The sequence below is a fragment of the Budorcas taxicolor genome, chromosome 7 (genome assembly GCF_023091745.1).
Source record: "Budorcas taxicolor isolate Tak-1 chromosome 7, Takin1.1, whole genome shotgun sequence".
NCBI lineage: Eukaryota > Metazoa > Chordata > Mammalia > Artiodactyla > Bovidae > Budorcas > Budorcas taxicolor.
The window spans coordinates 50319983-50338802 of record NC_068916.1 but is presented as its reverse complement, the minus strand read 5'-3'; the positions used below and the strand labels follow the sequence as shown (position 1 = coordinate 50338802).

At 44.4% G+C, this 18820-nt stretch overlaps 1 pseudogene; it reads right to left on the bottom strand.

Annotated features, from left to right (window-relative positions):
• Positions 1 to 2624: 2624 nt before the first annotated feature.
• Positions 2625 to 3095, bottom strand: LOC128051462 (60S ribosomal protein L23a-like; annotated as a pseudogene).
• Between the last annotated feature and the right edge of the window lie 15725 nt (positions 3096 to 18820).

The following is an 18820-nucleotide window of genomic DNA, read 5'->3' as shown; positions in this document are numbered from 1 at the left end:
CATCTGCCAATGGACATTTGGCTTGATTCTACCTTTGGCTATTTTGAAAAATGCTGCTATGAGCATGGATGTTCTATAATGTACTTTTGTTTGTTAAAACTGTATCATGCCACCTATTAACAAAATAGTACATGAAGGGAAATTTTTCTTTATAAAAGTAGTCTAGCTAATATTTTAAGTAGTAATGAGAAAGTATCAGCATTTTGTGACCTCTAATGAATTAACTGATCTAGGCATGGAGCATAAATGGCTCCTAATTTTTTAATAAGAGACAATCAGACACTATTTGCCTTCTGGTAGAAGTACACCATACCAACTATGAAGCAGTGTTGCCATCAAATCTCTACATCCAACTATGTAGTAACAGGAAATACAAAGGACAGAAAAGCAGGTCAAAACTACCTCAGAAATGCAACCACAAATTCGGATTGTGAGAACAGTAACAACACAGTTTCTTTAACAAGAAGTTGCAAGTAAGGACACACACACAGAGGAAACTTATAAATTGAAAGATGTTTAAGAATTCCCACCAAAAACTTGTACAAATGTTCATAGCAACATTATTCATAATAGTAAAAAAACTGGAAAAACCTAAATATTTATTAGCTGATGAACAGATAAAGTGGTATGCCCATACAGTAGAATATTATTCAACAATAAAAACATGCTACAACATGGATGAAACTTGAAAATATGCTCAACAAAATACACCAGTCATAAAAGATCACAGATTGTATGATTCTGCTTGTGTGAAGTGTCCAGAATAGGCAAATTCATAGAGACAGAAAGCATAATGGAGTGATGGGGAATTTGGGAGGTAATGGCTAAGGAGTGAGGGTTACTTTGTGGGATGAAAGTGTTCTAAAATTGACTGTGTTGCTTGTATAACTCTAATATGCTAAGGTAAAGTCACTCAGTCGTGTCCGATTCTTTGCGACCCCATGGGCTGTAGCCTACCAGGCTCCTCTGTCCATGGGATTTTCCAGGCAATAGTACTGGAGTGGATTGCCATTTCCTTCTCCAGGGGATCTTCCTGACCCAGGGATTGAACCCGGGTCTCCCACATTGTAGACAGACGCTTAACCATCTGAGCCACCAGGGAAGTCCTCTAATATGCTAAAATGTGTTAAATTTTACTCTTTAAATAGATGAATTATATGGTATGTGATTGTATATCAATAAAACTATTAAAAAGTATTTAAGAAGTATATGAATCAATCACAACATGTGGATCCTATTTATATTCTGATTCAAATTATTAAAAATGAAATTTATGATACAGTTAGACATTTGAACACTAACTAGATACTTCAGGATATTTTAAAAAATTATTACTATTTTTAAAAGTGGGATGACAGTATGATTGATTATCACACAATGGGATGATAGTTATGGTTTTTAATAGGGCCTTTTACTTTCAGAGATACATACTGAAATATTTTTACAGATGAAATAATGTATGGGATTTGTTTTAAAATGAGTCAGGAAATAAACAAGTGAAGGTACAAATGAAATAAGATTTCCCATGACATAATAATTATTGAAGTTGGGTAATGGAGCTATGCCAGGCTGGATGAAACACAAGCTGGAATCAAGATTGCTGGGAGAAATATCAATAACCTCAGATACGCAGATGACACCACCCTTATGGCAGAAAGCGAAGAGGAGCTGAACAGCCTCTTGATGGAAGTGAAAGAGGAGAGTGAAAAAGCTGGCTTAATACTCAACATTCAAAAAACGAAGATCATGGCATCTGGTCCCATCACTTCATGGCAAATAGATGGGGAAACAATGGAAACAGTGACAGGCTCATTTGCTTGGGCTCCCAAATCACTGCAGATGGTGACTGCAGCCATGAAAGTAAAAGACGGTTGCTCCTTGGAAGGAAAGCTATGACCAACCTAGACAGCATATTAAAAAGCAGAGACATTACTTTGCGGATAAAGGTCCATCTAGTCAAAGCTATGGTTTTTCCAATAATCATGTATGGATGTGAGAAAGTGAAAGCGAAAATTGTTCAGTCGTGTCTGACTCTTTGCAATCCCATGGACTATACAGTCCATGGAATTCTCCAGGCCAGAATACTGGAGTGGGTAGTCTTTCCCTTCTCCAGGGGATCTTCCCAACCCAGGGATTTAACTCACATTGCAGGTAGATTCTTTACCAGCTGAGCCATAAGGGAAATCCAAGCATACTGGAATAGGTAGCCTATCCCTTTTCCAGCAGATCTTCCCGACCCAGGAATCGAACCGGGGTCTCCTTCATTGCAGGTGGATTCTTTACCAACTGACCTGATATGAGAATTGGACCATAAAGAATGCTGAGCACTGAAGAATTGATGCTTTTGAACTGTGGTGTTGGAGAAGGCTCTTGAGAGTCCCTTGGTCTGCAAGATCCAACCAGTCAATCCTAAAGGACATAACTGAGCGGCTGAAGTGAACTGAATGGAGGTATAAGAACTTATTGTAGTCTAATCTGTCCACCTTTGTGTATGTTGAAAATTTTCCATAAAAATATGCATTAATGAACATATTTCCATGTCAATATATGGAAATATACTTCATGCTTTCCTTTTTTTTAATAGTGAAAACTTTTATATTTGGAATTAGCCAGATGGACTCAGTTTAGATGATCCCGATTTTGTTGGCAACATTCAAAGCATCATAGTCAGGAGCCAGTTGAACATATGCCTTCTTCTCTCCATCAGGCCTGATCAGGAGTTGACCTTAGCCACATCAATGTCATAGAACTTCTTCACAGCCTGTGTAATTTGATGCTTGTCAGCCTTGACATCCACAATGAATACCAGTGTGTTGTAGTCTTCTATTTTCCTCATGGCTGACTCGGTGGTGAGGGGGAATCTGATGATGACATGGCGGTCAAGTTTGTTTCTCCTAGGGGCACTCTTCCGAAGATATTTGGGCTGCCTCCTGAGCCACAGTGTTTGGCTGATGCCAGGAAGGAGGGTGACATCCGGATCTTCTTTTTTGGTGGATGTGGATGCCTTTGAACACTGCTTTCTTGGCCTTCAAAGCCTTTTCTTTGGCTTTGGCTTTAGCAGGGGCAGGGGCTTCCTTCTTCACCTTTGCCACCATCTTCGTGAAAAAAGATTTCTGTATTTCATGCTTTTTAAGAGCTACATATACTTCCATACTTATGTAAACAATTCCCTATTAGAGGATATTTGGATTGCTTTCAAAATATTTAATATTCTAAACAATGCTGCAGGAAATGTCTTTGTCTCTGCTCATCGTAAAGGAAATCAGTCCTGAATATTCATTGGAAGGACTGATGCTGAAGCTGAAACTCCAATACTTTGGCAACCTGATGCAAAGAACGGACTCATTTGAAAAGACCCTGATGCTGGGAAAGATTGAAGGCAGGAGGAGAAGGGGACGACAGAGGATGAGATGGTTGGATGGCATCACCGACTCAGTGGACATGAGTTTGAGTAAACTGCAACAGTTGGTGATGGACAGGGAGGCCTGGCTTGCTGCAGTCCATGGGGTCGCAAAGAGTCGGACACGACTGAGCGGCTGAACTGAACCGAACCAAACTACCCAACTAGCCATTTCCTTAGAATAAATTTCTAGAAGTAAAAGTGTTAGGTCAAATGATGTGAATGTTTTAGATTTTTATATACATGGAGAGATTGTTTTCCAGGAAAATTCTTGCACTTACTTATTTTCCCACACTTACAATAAAATATTGGTCACTAGCAATCCTTTCCTTTTTTATAAAAAAAGCTTTATTGCCATATAATTTTTATACCATCAAATTCACTCATTTCAGGAGTACAAGTCAATGATTTTTAGTACATTAGTTATAGTTATACAACCGTAACTCTATAAGTTATGCAACTATCACTCTGTAAGTTATAGTTAGGCAACCATCTCCACAAATTAATTTTAGAATATTTTTATCACCCCATAAAGAAACTTAGTGTCCATTTACTGTCAACCCTTAGTCATACTCCCAGCCCTATATGAACAGTAATCTACTTCTTATCTCTATAGATTTGCCTTTTTTGGACATTTCATGAAAGTGAAATTATATACAATATATGTTCCACCTAGCATGCTTTTAAAGTTCATCCATGTTGTACTGTGTGTCAATATTTTGTTCCTTTTTATTGCTGAATAGTATCCTATTATGAGGATATGCCATATTTTGTTTATGCATTCATCAGTTAATTAACAACTGAAATGCTGTTTCCACTTTTTGGCTATTGTAAATAAGGCTGCTATGAATATTCACATGCAAGTCTTTGTGTGGGCCTGTGTTGTCATTTCTCTGGGTAGATACCTAAGAGTAGAATTGATGTGTCATATGAAAATTCCATTGAACGTTTTGGATAACTGACAAACTGTTTTCCAAAAGACCTGCACCATTTTACATTCTCACCAGAAGTGTAAGAAGATTCTGACTTCTCCACATTCTGACCAATGCTTGTCTTTTTTTTAAATAGCCATCCTAGTAGGTATGAAATGGCAGCTCATTTTGGTTTTGATTTGGGACCGTATTAATAATCCCAAGACAAAAATATAGGTGATTTTAATCATGTGGGATAAACCCTATGAAAGTGAAAGTCACTCAGTCGTGTCCAACTCTGCAACCCCATGGACTATACAGTCTATAGAATTCTCCAGGCCAGAACACTGGAGTGGATAGTCTTTCCCTTCTCCAGGGAATCTTCCCAACCCACGGATCAAATCCAGGTCTCCCGGACTACAGTCAGATTTTATACCAGCTGAGCTACAAGGGAAGCCCAAGAGTACTGGAGTGGGTAGCCTATCTCTTCTCCAGCGGATCTTCCTGACCCAGGAATCGAACCAGGGTCTCCTGCATTGCAGGCAGATTCTTTACCAACTGAGCTATCAGGGAAGCCCTGGGGTAAATCCTATAGCAACAGTAAAAACAACAACAGTCATCATTTTTACTGACCCGTGACTCTGAACTTTATTCTCATTTAATCTTCCAAACCACCCTATGAGGCAGATACTACTTTGAAGATGAGTAAACGATTTCCAGATCAGGAAGCCCAAGGCTTTGGTAAAGATAAGCACAGACAGTTGTGTAGAACAAAGGAGGGGTCCTCATTTAGACTGTGGGGTTCAGGAAAGGAGCTTTGGAGGGGACAACCTCTCATTTGAAAACTGAGTTACACATAGGTGGCACCAGGCCTTGGTGAAGAAGGGCTGCCTTTCCAGGCATAGGAAAAGCAGGCACAAGGGCTCGTGAGTTGAGGGAGCTATTGTAGCCGTTTTCTCCCCTGTACCAGCATCCAGTTCCAGAATTCCCAGGACAAGCATCTGTCCCCTGTCAGCTCTACTTGTTTCTCCCCAAGACCCCGTTGTCATCTTGTAGACCAGACCCTGCAACCAAACTACCCTTGAGAATAAGAGGTTACTCCAAATACTGCCCAGACCGTGGGAATGGATGGCCTGTCACACTCACAGGGTGGCCTGAGTAAGATCAGCATGTTCAGCTGCCAACACCAAAGCCAGACTGGAAGTCATGCATGTGTGTATGTGTGTGGGGTCTCCTTGGTAAGCCACACCCTACCCCAGCCCCAGAATCTCCACCTTGAGGTTTACTCCAGGGAATCAAAATTTCCCTTCTAAAATATAAACAACCCTTGCAAAGGGACACTTCAGCCCTTAACTCCTTAGGACAAATTATATGAGTTATTTTATAGAGAATAATGAGAAAGATGGAGAAGGAAATGTCAACCCACTCCAGTACTCTTGCCTGGAGAATCCCATGGAGGGAGGAGCCTGGTAGGCTACAGTCCATGGGGTCACAAAGAGTTGGACACGACTGAGCGACTTCACTTTCACTTTCACTTTCAATGAGAAAGATACCTTCTCTCAACAAACGTTCACGGAGCAGCTATTTTGTGCTAGCTCCTATGCTATCAACACTGGGCACCAGGATGTGAAGGAGATTAAGTCCCAGCCCTCACAGAGCTCACTCCTAATGAAGGAGTGTTTAAAGTTACTGTAACCATGTAACAAATTACCCCAAAATTCAGTGAAGTCATAATTTAATATGCTCGTGGATTTCCCAGGTCAGAAATTCAGACAGGGTCCAGAGTGGATGGCTCATCTCTGCTCTGCCATGCCTAAGGCTTCTGCTGGAAGCTCTCTATGTGTGGCGGTTGGCCCTGGCAGACTGAGTCCCTAACTGGGGCCAGAGGCTGAATATTTGAATGTAAAGGGAAGAAGAGTGCCCTGAGGATGAGACTCTGAAAAGGACTGTGGCGCTATAATAACAGCTCATGTTTCTTTTTAATACTTTGATTTATGTAAGTATTTATTTTTGGCTGTATTGTGTCTTTGTTGCTGTGCAGGCTGCTGTCTAGTTGAGGTAAGCAGGCATCTCATTTCAGGGGCTTCTCTTGTTGCAGAGCATGGGCTCTAGGCCACATACTCCAGTGACTGAGGCATGTGGGCCCAGTAGCTGTGGCTCTCAGCCTCTAGAGCACAGGCTCCATGGTTGTGGTGCAGGTACACAGGATTACTTGCTCTGTGGCATGTGGGATCCTCTCAGACCGGAGATGGAACCCAGGTCTCCTGCATTGACAGGCAGATTCTTTACCACTGAGCCACCAGGGAAACCCCTCAGCTCATGTTTATGAAGTGCTTAGTATGTTCCAAATATAGGGAAGACATGCCATGCAACCCAAGAAACTGGGTGAAAATGGAGCTCCAATAAAATTTTTTTTTAATTACTCAAATAATTTTTTTAATTATGTGTTTTCTTTTCATAAAGAGGAGCATACTATTTTTTGCTTCAACTTGCTGTTTTACATGTCAGTATATCAGGGACATCTTTACATGTTACATTCAGAACTATACTTTTCTCTTTAAAGACTCTAGAATCTTTCATAATAAGGATTCTATCATAGGTAATTTAATTAATCCCCTATTGAAGGAGAAAATTAAGGTTAATTTTTCTTGACACGTTTGTAGGATAAATCCTAGATGTATTATTACTGGATGAAAGGATATGCAAATTTAAATTTTTAGTAGGTATTGCCAGATTATTTCCTAAGGAGGCCATAAGATTTACACTCTCTACCAACAGTATTAGTAAATAAGACCACATGTTTCCCTACACCCAACAACATCCCTCATCACAAATGGGTTAGGTATACCTTTTCATATGCTTTTTGGCCACTTGTATTTTATGCTCGGACACCTGCATGTCTATATCTGTCAAGCTGGTGTCTTCATTTGTAAAAATGGGATCGTAGACAGATGGGAATCCCAAGCATGAAAATTACAAAATCAAGAATGAATGACCCCTCCTACACTGTTGGTGGGAATTACATTGGTACAGCCACTATGGAAAACAGCATGGAGATTCCTTGAAAAACCAAAAAAAAAAAAAAAAGGAGAGAGTTATCATATGAGTTAGCAATCCTACTCCCAGGCATATATCCAGAAAAGTCAGAAGCTCTAATTTGAAAAGATACACACACCCCAGTGTTCATAGCAGTACTATTTACAATAGCCAAGATGTGGAAGCAACGTGAATGTCCTTCAGGTTGAATGAATGGATAAAGGAGATGTGATGTATATACAATGGAATATTACTCAGCCATAAAAATAATGAAATAATGCCATTTGCAGTGACCTGGCTGGACGAGAGATGATCATACTAAGTAAAGTAAGTCAGACAGAGAAAAGCAAATATCATAGAAATCACTTACATGTGGAATCAAAAAATGATTAAAGTGAACTTATTTATAAAACAGAAGTAGAGTCATAGACATAGAAAACAAACTTACGGCTACCAAACGGGACATGCGGAGAGGGATAAATTAGGAATTTGGCATTAACAGGTACACACTACTATGTGTACAATAGATAAACGACAAGGACCTACATTATAGCACAGGGAACTACATCTTGTACCTATATTGGTAAAGAATCTGAAAAAGAGTAACTGAATCACTTTGTTATATACCTGAAACATTGTAAATCTGTTTTCAATACTTCAATTGGAAAAAAGAAAAGAATGGGGCTTTCCTGATGGTCCTGTGGTTAAGAATCTGCCTTGCAATGCAATGGACACGGGTTTGTTCCCTGGTCCAGGAAGATCCCACGTGCTGAGGAGAAACTAAGCCTGTGAGCCTCAATTACTGAGACTGCCTGATGCAACTACTGAAACCTGGGTGCCTAGAGCCTGTGCTATCCAACAAGAGAAGCCACTGCAACGAGAAGCCTGCACCCCACGACGAAGAGTAACTCCACTCACTGAAACTAGAGAAAGCCTGCATGCAGCAATGAAGACCCAGAGTGCATCCAAAAAATAAAATTAAATAAATAAATCTGTAAAAAATAAAAATGAAGGGCAATGCTTGTGCAGTTCCTGCCTTCTTACCTCCTACCCTGCAGATGAGAACTGCGCAAAAGATGGCTCCCTTTTTGAATAAAGCCCCTGGCCCTGAAGGGAGGACACTAGGGACTTCTACTGAGTGGCTTTTGAGCCTTATTTGTAACTCATTGGAAGCCCCCACTGATGGTAGCCAGTGACAAATAGCATCCACGTTCATCTCTAAGAAGATGACACAGCTTTCTGGGAGTTACCAGACACTACAAATCAAACACAAGAATCTCTGAGAAGCCTTGAGGAAGGCTCCAAAAGTGGGCCCATGCAGTCCCTCCTTGAAAGTGTATGTCCAAGAGGCAGAGTTACCCACCGGATGGAGGTTTTGCCCCCACTGCCATTTACTTTGCTGAATAATATTGCACCAGTGGCTCCCCAACTCTGAACACAGTTTCTTCACCTGGGGATAATAATAGCACTGACCCAATGGGATTGCTGCAGAATCTGGTGAATTCATGTGCCAGGCACCAGGCACGTAACTAGGTAGTTATTATTATTCTTACAGGTTTCTGACAGAAGGTTTCTAACCTCTCTGTAAGTAGCTCCAGCTTCCCTGGTAGCTCAGATGGTAAAGAATATGCCTGCAATGCAGGAGACCTGGGTTTGATCCTTAGGTCAGGAAGATCCTCTGGAGAAGGGAATGACTATCCACTCCAGTATTCTTGCCTGGAGAACCCCATGTACAGAGGAGCCTGGGGGACTACAGTCCATGGGGTCGCAAAGAGTCAGATAGGACCGAGCGACTCACACACACACACAGACACACACACGCTCGCGTAGCTCTCATACATTGCTGTCAGTGGGTAAATAAAATCCCTCTGTAGTCTAATCTCATCCCTTCTACTGCCGATTCAGCTCCTTCACTTGAGTTCTGTAGCTAGGGAAGATTATTTTTAAGACCCTCTGTAACGTACTCTTTTCCCTCTGGTTCCAGGCACAGTCTGTCAAACACCCTTGGGGAGAGACGGAGGCATGAGAGGGGGTGGTGCTCACAGCAGCACCTCGCATTCTTTCTTTGCCCACACCTGTATCTGGAGATTACATGCTATCTGCTCGCGTGGGGAGAGGAGAACATTCTCACCTGGCCCAGCTTCTGCATGTGGCTTTCACCTAGTTCCACCTGGATCTTGATTTATTTTTGCCATGCTGTGTGGCATGTGGGGGTCTTAGTTCCCCAACCAGGGATCCTAAAATGGGAGCTCAGAGCCTTAACCACCAGACCACCAGGGAAGTCCCCCACCTGGTCTTTAAACTTTGCCTAACAAAGCCCTAGGGGGACTATTGATCCTTCCAGAGAAAGAGGGGGTGGGTGATGGGGCTAGGTTTAGGATTGGGCCTCTGCTATTGCTTAATAATCATCATAAAGGCCTTTCTGGCCTTGGAGCTTCCTGAGGGGCTTTCACATTCAAGATGCTCCGGCCTCCTTTGATCCCTCTCCCTCCAGTGGCGGACCAGTAATACATAACAGTGGCCTCTTGTTACTGAGCACAGAGCACAGAAGGGACCATATCTTTAGCACTTGGTAATAATAATAATAGCTAGCATTGATTGAGTACTTAATAGGTACCAAATCCCTCACAACTATTCGGGAAGAAGATACTGTTACAGACAAGGGAAAGAAGACAGAAGGTCCTTAAGAGTTCAAAATTATGGCAACCAAAGGGCCAGATTGGCATCTGAAGTCCTGCTGGGATTCTGAAACCAGTATGCCCCACTTCCCTGCAGCCTGCACTTCCAAACCTGTCAGTCTTCTTCATTCTACAGTGCTTCAGCTTCCCCTGACCTCCTCTTACCAGGAATTTTTTTCCAGGCCCCTCTCTCACCTCCAGGACACCCAGTGGTATTTTCAATACTCTCCATCGTCTATCATTGTCCCTCCAATTACTTAAGACACTTCTGGGGTCACAAAGCGATCCCTCCCAGTCCAGCCACCCCTCCGTCCTTTCTGGGACACGCGCATGCAGGCATATGCTTGCACAGCCCCCGTTCCCCATCTCCAACAAAACAGGCTACAGCCATTACAAACTGTGCAGCAGCAGGTTGCAGTGACAGAAACAAATGTTTATAATGTCTTTTATTTAACTTTTCATAGTTTTGGAGAAAATGATAAAACATTATATTAAATATTCCTTGCTGTTGCTTATCTGTGGTTTCTGATTTATTTGCAAATGAGCATGTATTAATCCTGTAGTAAAGGGAGAAAAGCCCACATTTGGAAAAACTTGGGTAGAGATGGGAGTTAATGGCCTTTGACTGGTTTTATATTTACCTTATGGATTCTTGCCTCCCATGGCCCATAAATTCTAGAGTAAGAAGCCCCAGCAGATTTAAAGTTTTGAGTCAAAAGAAAAGCAGTAGCAAGAAAGAACACCCAAGAACTTTGGTAGTCTCTTTTTTGATACTCTTTGGTGTTAGCAGTTGTATCTCTGATGACCTGGAGGAGAGTCAGGGACATGATCCTGGCAGTGCCAATAGAGGGCTGGGAGTCCCCTCTCTTTCTCTGATATGGATAATTGATGCCTTTTAATTCTTATGCAGGTAGAACTCCCAAACAAGAAGCCCAGAAGCCCCCTTCCCAGAAGCTCCCTTCCACAAAATGGGTCCCTTGTTGTTCCTTGGTACACCAAGGGCTGAGATACCTCCTCCAGAGGTTCCAGCCCCTCCCATGTTATCCTCCTGCCATTTCTCCAGCTCCTTCACTGTCCTTAGTTCAGGAGATGAACTCAGATGGTAAAGAATCTGAACTGCAATGCATTTCGATCCTTGGGTGGACAATCCCCTGGAGAAGGGAATGGCTACCCACTCCAGTATTCTTGCCTGGAAAACTCCATGGACAGAGAAACCTGGTGAGCTACAGTCCATGAAGTCACAAAGAGCTGGACAAGACTGAGGGACTAACACTTCCAGTTTCAGGCATGTTAAAGCTCTGGGGTCATTGTAGGGTATGTGACAGGCAGGCTTTTGAGATGAGTCTCAGATGGCATCTGGGGTTTTCCTGGTGGCTCAGTAAAGAATCCGCCTGCAATGCAAGAGTCCCAAGTTTAATCCTTGGGTTGGAAAGATCCTCTGGAGAAGGGAATGGCAACCCACTCCAATATTCTTGCCTGGGAAATCCCATGGACAGAGGAGCCTGGTGGGCTACAGTCCATGGGGTCACACGAGTCGGACAAGACTTAGTGACTAAACCACCACCGTCAGATGGCAAAGAGAGTCTTAGCAGGTAGGAAAAATGGGAAAGGGTCTATAGGCCAAGGCACAGAGGAATCTATGATAAAGCCAAAGGATGGGAAGTGACAGGAAATGAGACTGAAAGGCCCTTACAGGCCAAGCTAGGGTTTGCATGGGATCCTGGGGGCAGCTGGAAGTCATTGAAGAGTTTGGACTAGTGAGTATACACCAGAAACACAAAGAGAAGTGTTAAATAGCTGACATTTATTGACCACTTGCTTTGTAATGAAAAGAGTTTATTTCATTTAGTCTTACCAACAATTTTATGAACTAGTAGTATTTCCATATGATTTTAAGGGAAACTAGAGTATGGGATGGAGAAGGCAATGGCACCCCACTCCAGTACTCTTGCCTGGAAAATCCCATGGATGGAGGAGCCTGGTAGGCTGCACTCCATGGGGTCACTAGGAGTCGGACACGACTGAGTGATTTAGCAGCAGCGGCAGCAGCAGCAGCAGAGTATGAAAAGATTGTTTCCTCAAGCCATAGCAAGGTGCTGATCCTGGAATCTATTCCTTTAATTGTCATGCTAGCAGACCTGAGAAAGGGCAGGGATCAGTGAAAGAGTCCTGGAGATGACTGGGAGACAGAATGAACCACTGGACTCCATGACTGTCTGGATGTGGGAGTGAGGATGAAAACCCCTCAAGGATGATGCCCAGTTTTGCGCACCTAGGAAACACATGCAAAAGCACACATTCTCTGGGCCAAAGTACAGAGATGAGAGCCAGAGCCAGCCAGTCAGCGGACCCATTCTGATGGGTTGGCCATGTCCACAGAGAAGGCCCAAATCAGCCACACAAGGGGCACTATATCGGGAGCAAGCGGCCTGCCTTCCCAGTCCTTTCCCAGTGCTAGCCAAGCAGCAGGAGGGGCTGAGGGATGCTTGGAGCAGGGCCATCTAGCAGAGCCCGGGCCCTTGGCAACTAAGCGCCATGAGGGGACTGCACAGAAGCGTGCCAGGTGCCAGGAATGGCAGCTGCTGGGGCGGGTCACCAGAGGGATGGAGGAAGGGTATGGACCCAGCTGTGGGCCAGGCCTCTCTGGTGGTCTCTGTCTTACTATGGATGAGGGATGCACCAGGCTGTGTGATTTCCCCGACTCTGGGGTCCCTGCGGGGTTGTACCTTCCTTACCCTTAGGTATCAGGCATTGACAATATGATCTGACCTCTCTGATCCTTCAGATTCCACATTGAATCCCTTCGTTACCCAGCTCAGGTCTTCTTGCTTGAAATGCAGCAAAGCCAATCTACTGATACTTGATTTCAGTGAGGGACATTACAGTGTTTCCTGCAGGGCACCAAGCAAGGAGAACCGGGTGGCTAGTACTCAAAAGGTCCAAACTCCCCAGTAGCTTTCAGGCAAGGGTTTTAAAAGGTAACAAGAAGGGGTGAAGGTTACAGGGAGTATAATCAGCTCCTGGACATTTTTCTGAATAGTGGTGAGGTAACAGGTGATGCTTCAGGAATCTCAATCATTAGCCTTCTGGTTCCAATCAGTCTGGAGTCTACATGCTTGTGGGCAGCATGTCATCATCATCCTCCACTGGGTGGGGGTCTGAGTTTCTGCAGAACAACTCACATTTTTGCCTATATCCCTTCGGATTCATTACTCTAGTCATAACTGCTTGAGTCTGCTCTTTGGAACTCAGGGAAGGCCAAACAAGAAACGGGGGCTTGTACCTGGGAAGGCCCCGCAGGGTCCTGCTCAGTTTCAGTCTTCCCTTTTCTTTGATAGTCCTCAATCCTGAGGGGGACAGGGATGGGACAAGAAAGGGAATAAAGCTTTGGACAGAGAGGTTTATCATAAATTCAGCATGGGAACTGGGTTTTAGGGATTCCTCACACTCCTTGGACTTCCTGTACCAGGTTTTGGCCCCTCACCACCCATTTCCTCGCCCTCTGGCCACCTCATTTCCCTTACCTCACAGCTAGCCCATTACCAAGTCCTGGGGTTGCTCCTGTCCGCCTCCCTCTTCTCCCAAATTCAGCCACTTCTCTGGCCCCACTGCCTTTTTCTCAATTCAGGCCAACACCTACTCAAGGCTGGAAGGTCACATCAGCCAGCGGTCCTGTCCTCTTTCTACACTGCAGTTGGAGGAGGGATCATTGCAGAGATTCTTGTTTTTCCCTGGATGAAAGGTCTTCAGTGGCCTTCTGATTCCTTTGGTATAAAGACTAACCTCATCAGGCTAACCCACCAGCCCTTCACAGCCTGGTCCCTGCGATCTCCAGCCCGTCTTTCGCAATGTCTCCCTCACATGCTGAGCCATAACCCCACCTACTTCAGAATCACTAGTGGAGCTTGTTAAATGTGAAGATTCTGGATCCCCACCCCCACGTCCACCAAATCAGAATCCCTGACACTGGCACCCATGTCTAATAAGCTTCTCATGATTGAAACCTACTTCTTGCAACTCCTCCAAAAGCTAGGGCTCTTGTAACAAATTCAACAAAGCCTTTTAAAATGGTTCACATCAAAAATAAAAATCTTTAAAAAAAGAAGCTAAGGCTCTCTTTCCTGCTGGGCTGTACACAGGTTCCTCTTGCCCAGTGACTATACCTCCTCCACTTCCTGAGTTTAAAGGTCACCTCCTTCCTGCCCTAGGCTTACTCCTAAAATAACACTTATTAAGTGGAATTTTGCCTGTCTTCTTTGTCTGTCCCCACCCCCAATCCCCAACCAGAATGTAACCTCCTATGGTAAAGTGCCTGGCACAGAGAAGGGACTCAATAAATACTTCCTGAATCCCAAATGAATGAATATCTGGGCATATTCCAAGCTCAAGGATCTGGCATGGTGCAGGAAGAGAGAAGAGCAACCAAGAATAAACTGGCCCTGAAGATGGAGAAGTGGAAGTATCCAGGGGTTAGGAAGTAGGGGTCCTTCCAGTTCCCCTCACACTGCTACTCAGAGGGGTCTGATTAAGGGCACAACCACCTCCCAAGGATGCCAAGAAGAACCTATATTGGTGGACCAGCTTTCTTCTCTGTGGCCTTAAGAACCCACCCCTGCTCTTCTGCTGGGGGCTTTGAGTCCCCCCTGCCCCTGTGCCACCCAGGGGAGCTGGGGGTGGCAGCTTGGCACACCAGCAGTACTTTGTCTCTCTTGGCTTTTTGATCCATCAGAAAATTCTCAAACCCAGTTCAGACAAGTGACTCATTACAGCTTTAAGGGATGAAAGCTGCTAAGCCAGGCTCCGATAGCAGCACGTAGAGAAGATGCTAAGAGAAACCAGTCAGCAGATGCCCTCTAGAGCCAAAAAGAGGTCTTCTCTGTGTCCTGGGGCTTCTCTGGACACAGAATCAAGGTATTCTGCCCTCTGTGCTCAAGGATGTCTTCATCTAGTTGTGGGAAGGACTTGAACTGGGTCTTAATTACAGCAGCAATAACAGCTGTCATTCTTACTGAATGCTTATGTGTGTGCATGCTAAGTTGCTTCAATCGTGTCCGACTCTGTGCGACCCTATGGACTGCAGTCTGCCAGGCTCCTCTGTCCACGGGATTCTCCAGGCAAGAATACTGGAGTGGTTGCCATGCCCTCCTCCAGGGGATAAACCCAACCAGGTTTGTCCCTAACCCAGGGATCAAACCCACCTGTGTTAAGTCTAACCTGCATTGGCAGGAGAGTTCTTTACTACTAATGCCACCTGGGAAGCCCATTGAATGCTTACCCTGTGCCAAACATTGTTCCAAGCCTTTGGCTAGCAGCCTCTCTCACACCTCAAACAATCCCTTTGCAGATTAGGAAACTGAAGCTCAGGGAGGTTAAGCCCATTCATACAATGGAAGGGATGGATATAAAGCAGAGTGGTTGAGAGGAGGGCTCTGGGTGGTTGGGAGGTGATGCACACTCATTTCTTCAGTTGAAAGGAAAGGCGTGTGCTGGGGGTGGGGGCGTGTCACAAGGTAACGGGAAAGCCCTGCTTGCCAGGCTAAGGTGCTTGTTGTAATTGCTCCTCTAGGCTCCATACCAACTGTTCCTTTCCTCTGTTTCTATGTTAGGTGGTCAAATGCTATGATTTGACCTAAGGAACTGGACCTGGGAGTCCTGGCCCTACTACATTCTGGCTGTGGGACCTTAAGCAGGTTCCTGCCCTCTCTGTGCCTCATTGTCCTTGCCCTGAAAGGAGCTTTATTCGGGAAGTTCCAAATCAGCCCATGGGTCTCTATTCATAGCTTCATAGGACAATTAAGCTTAGATGCAGGAGCAACTTTTATTAATAATTAACTTTAACCTTTTCCCAAAATAGACCCTTCCCCTACCTCATATGTACCCCTAGGACACAGGACAGGCACAGAGGAGGGAAGCAAAAGAGAGAGCAGAGACCGTTTTGTCTGTACTTCTCTGAGTGGATGAATTGTCTGGCCCCCTCCTGTAGTCCAGGTTGGTCCACCTGCTTAGATCACCAGATCAGAGAGAGACAATATCTCTTCTTCCTCTTTACTGCCTGTGTTCATTCATCCATCCATTCCTCAAAAGCCAGGTCTCCTCCAGTCCAAGCACTGTATAGGACAGCTATGAAGCAGATGGACAGGACAGGTAGATGATGGGGTTGCTTCTGTCTTAGTCCAGCTGGCCACCAGGTGTCACCAGTGGCAGCCACACAGCCTCCCTCAGGCCTGAGAAGGAAAGTGGGGCTGGGATGGGGAAGTGTGAACCAATGAAAACACCCAGCTCTGCTCAGCCAGCCTGGATCAGAAGCAAGTTCCTCAAGTGCAAAAATAATCCACTTCCTTGCCCCTCCCCCACCAGAAAGACACCCTCATGATTTCCCCAGCAGCCCAGCTTGCTTGGGATATTGGGAACTCATAACCTCTGCTCAATCTGGAATTCTCTCTACAGCCCATCCCTCACAGCAAGCCCACCAGACTTCTTGTAAATCCTTTTGGTGACCACTGGTTACCACTTTGCAGGTGAGATGGGCTGGAATCTGGCACCATTTACTGCAGTTCCTGCACCTGGACAAACTTCTCCTTGAGCAACAGAATATCAAGAAACTATAAGGGACTGAAAATAACTGTGTGCACCTGCAGCTGGGGCAAATTGTGAACAAGATACAAAAAGACCAAAATCCAACTGCCACTTCTGGGGTTCAGGGAGCAAAAGCAGGGTACTGTGAATGATCCCTGCACATGGAGCCACCCAGGGGGTGGGCAGACCACTTAACCCAGTGGGCCCCAACCTTTTTAGCACCAGGGATCAGTTTTGTGGAAGACAACATTTCCAGGACCGGAGATGGGGGATGGCTTTGGAATGATTCAAGCACATTACATTTATTGTGTACTTTATTTCTATTATTATTATATCAGCTCCACCTTAGATCATCAGGCGTTAGATCCTGGAGGTTGGGGACCCTCAACCTAAGCCATACCTCTGGCCTGACCCACAAATTTGCCCATACCTTCACTTTATTTAAGGGACCAGCTGCCTCCCCACTTCCCCACTACCTCACCTTCCCCTTCCTCATTCCCTCTTAACCCCCTCATTCCCATCCACTACCACCCCACACACCCTCCCCCACCCCAACCGAGGGGAGCAAGCAAGACAATCTATTACTTGTTTTCACTCCCTCCTGCTTGTAGCTTCGGTCCCAGTAAAGCTTTGTCTGCATTTTCCCTCTGGCCTCTTATCAATTTCTATCAATTAAAGATTCTAAGAACCGGGGTCAGTAACACAGGCAGCCTTTATTATTAGAAGATCCTTCCTGACTTAGAACCAAAACTTGACAATCACTTTGTCCTTGTTTTGCCTTCTATAGGCCAGAAGAAGAGAGCTCTTTGGCTGCATACAGCACTTCAGGCATTTGAAGAGATTTCTCAGGTCTCCTGAGTTTATTTGTTCATTATTAATGTCTATATACAGAGAATTTGCTGTGTGACAGACCTCAGGGCCACAGCAGAGAACAAGCCAAATTGAGACCTGTCCTCCCACAGCTTGTTGTCTGTCCAAGAAACCAACAACCAAACCAGCAGAAATGATAAATCTTGCACAAGGCCAGATAGAGGATATTTGGTCTGACACGGAACAGGAGGCAAGGCTCTCACCCAGTCTGGTGGCTGGGAAGACTTCCTGAGATCTCCCTGTGGTCAGGCAAAGGGTGAACAACTTCAGTGCCATTCAGTATCAAACTTTTTCTATTGGCTGTGCTGGGTCTTCATTGCAGCACACAGTTGCTGTACATGAGGTTTCTCTAGTTGCAGCGAGCAGGGGCTGCTCTCTAGCTGTTGCTCAGTAGTTACCGTATGTGGGCTCTAGAGTACAAGCTTTTGACACAGCTGCTGACTGTCCCCAGAGCGAGTGATCCAAGAGAGAGAACAAGAAAGAAGTAAACAATGCCTTTTATGATCTAGTTAATCCTATACTTAGGAGGGGAATTAGGCTTTACCTTTTGAAGGCAAGAATATGAAAGAATTTGTGAATTTTTTTTTAAACCTCCAGATACCCCAAATTCTCTTCCCAAATAACTACTACAAACATTTTGTCGTATTTACGACCAGAATGTTTCTCACACAAATATATACATCAGCCTTAAAAAACAAAAATGGGTGTCATAATGTTCATTCTGGGGTTAATTCCTATCTTATGTAATGTTTGAACAGGTAATAACTCACACTATAAAAATTTAAAGGTATAAAAGCATATGCAGTTAAAAGTGAGTCTGCCTCTCTTACTTGCTCTCAGCCACTTAGCTCCCCTCCCTGAAGTTTGCCTTCACCTGATTCTGGCATATCACAGACACACACACGTGCTGCGCTTTGCGCTTAGTTGCTCAGTCACGTCCGACTCTTTGGGACCTCGTGGACTCATCAGGAGTATTGATGAGGCTCATCAGGCTACTCCGTCCATGGAGATTCTCCAGGCGAGAATACCAGAGTGGGTTGCCATGCCCTTCTCCAGGGGATCTTCCCAACCCAGGGATTGAACCCAGGGTCTCCTGCACTGCAGGCAGATTCTTCACTGTCTGAGCCACCACGGAAGATCAGATACATACATATCTATCCTTTTGTTTCCACACTCACTGCTCTGCAACTTACTCTTTGATCTCATTCTACAGTACTCAAATATTTCCATATCAGTACACAGGGAACTGCCTCATTTTTAAGAGTTGCAGAGTATTTCATTGAATGGAAGCAACCAAATTTATTTAATATGGACTATTTTGTAACTAGTTCTGTGACTTTAAAATGACT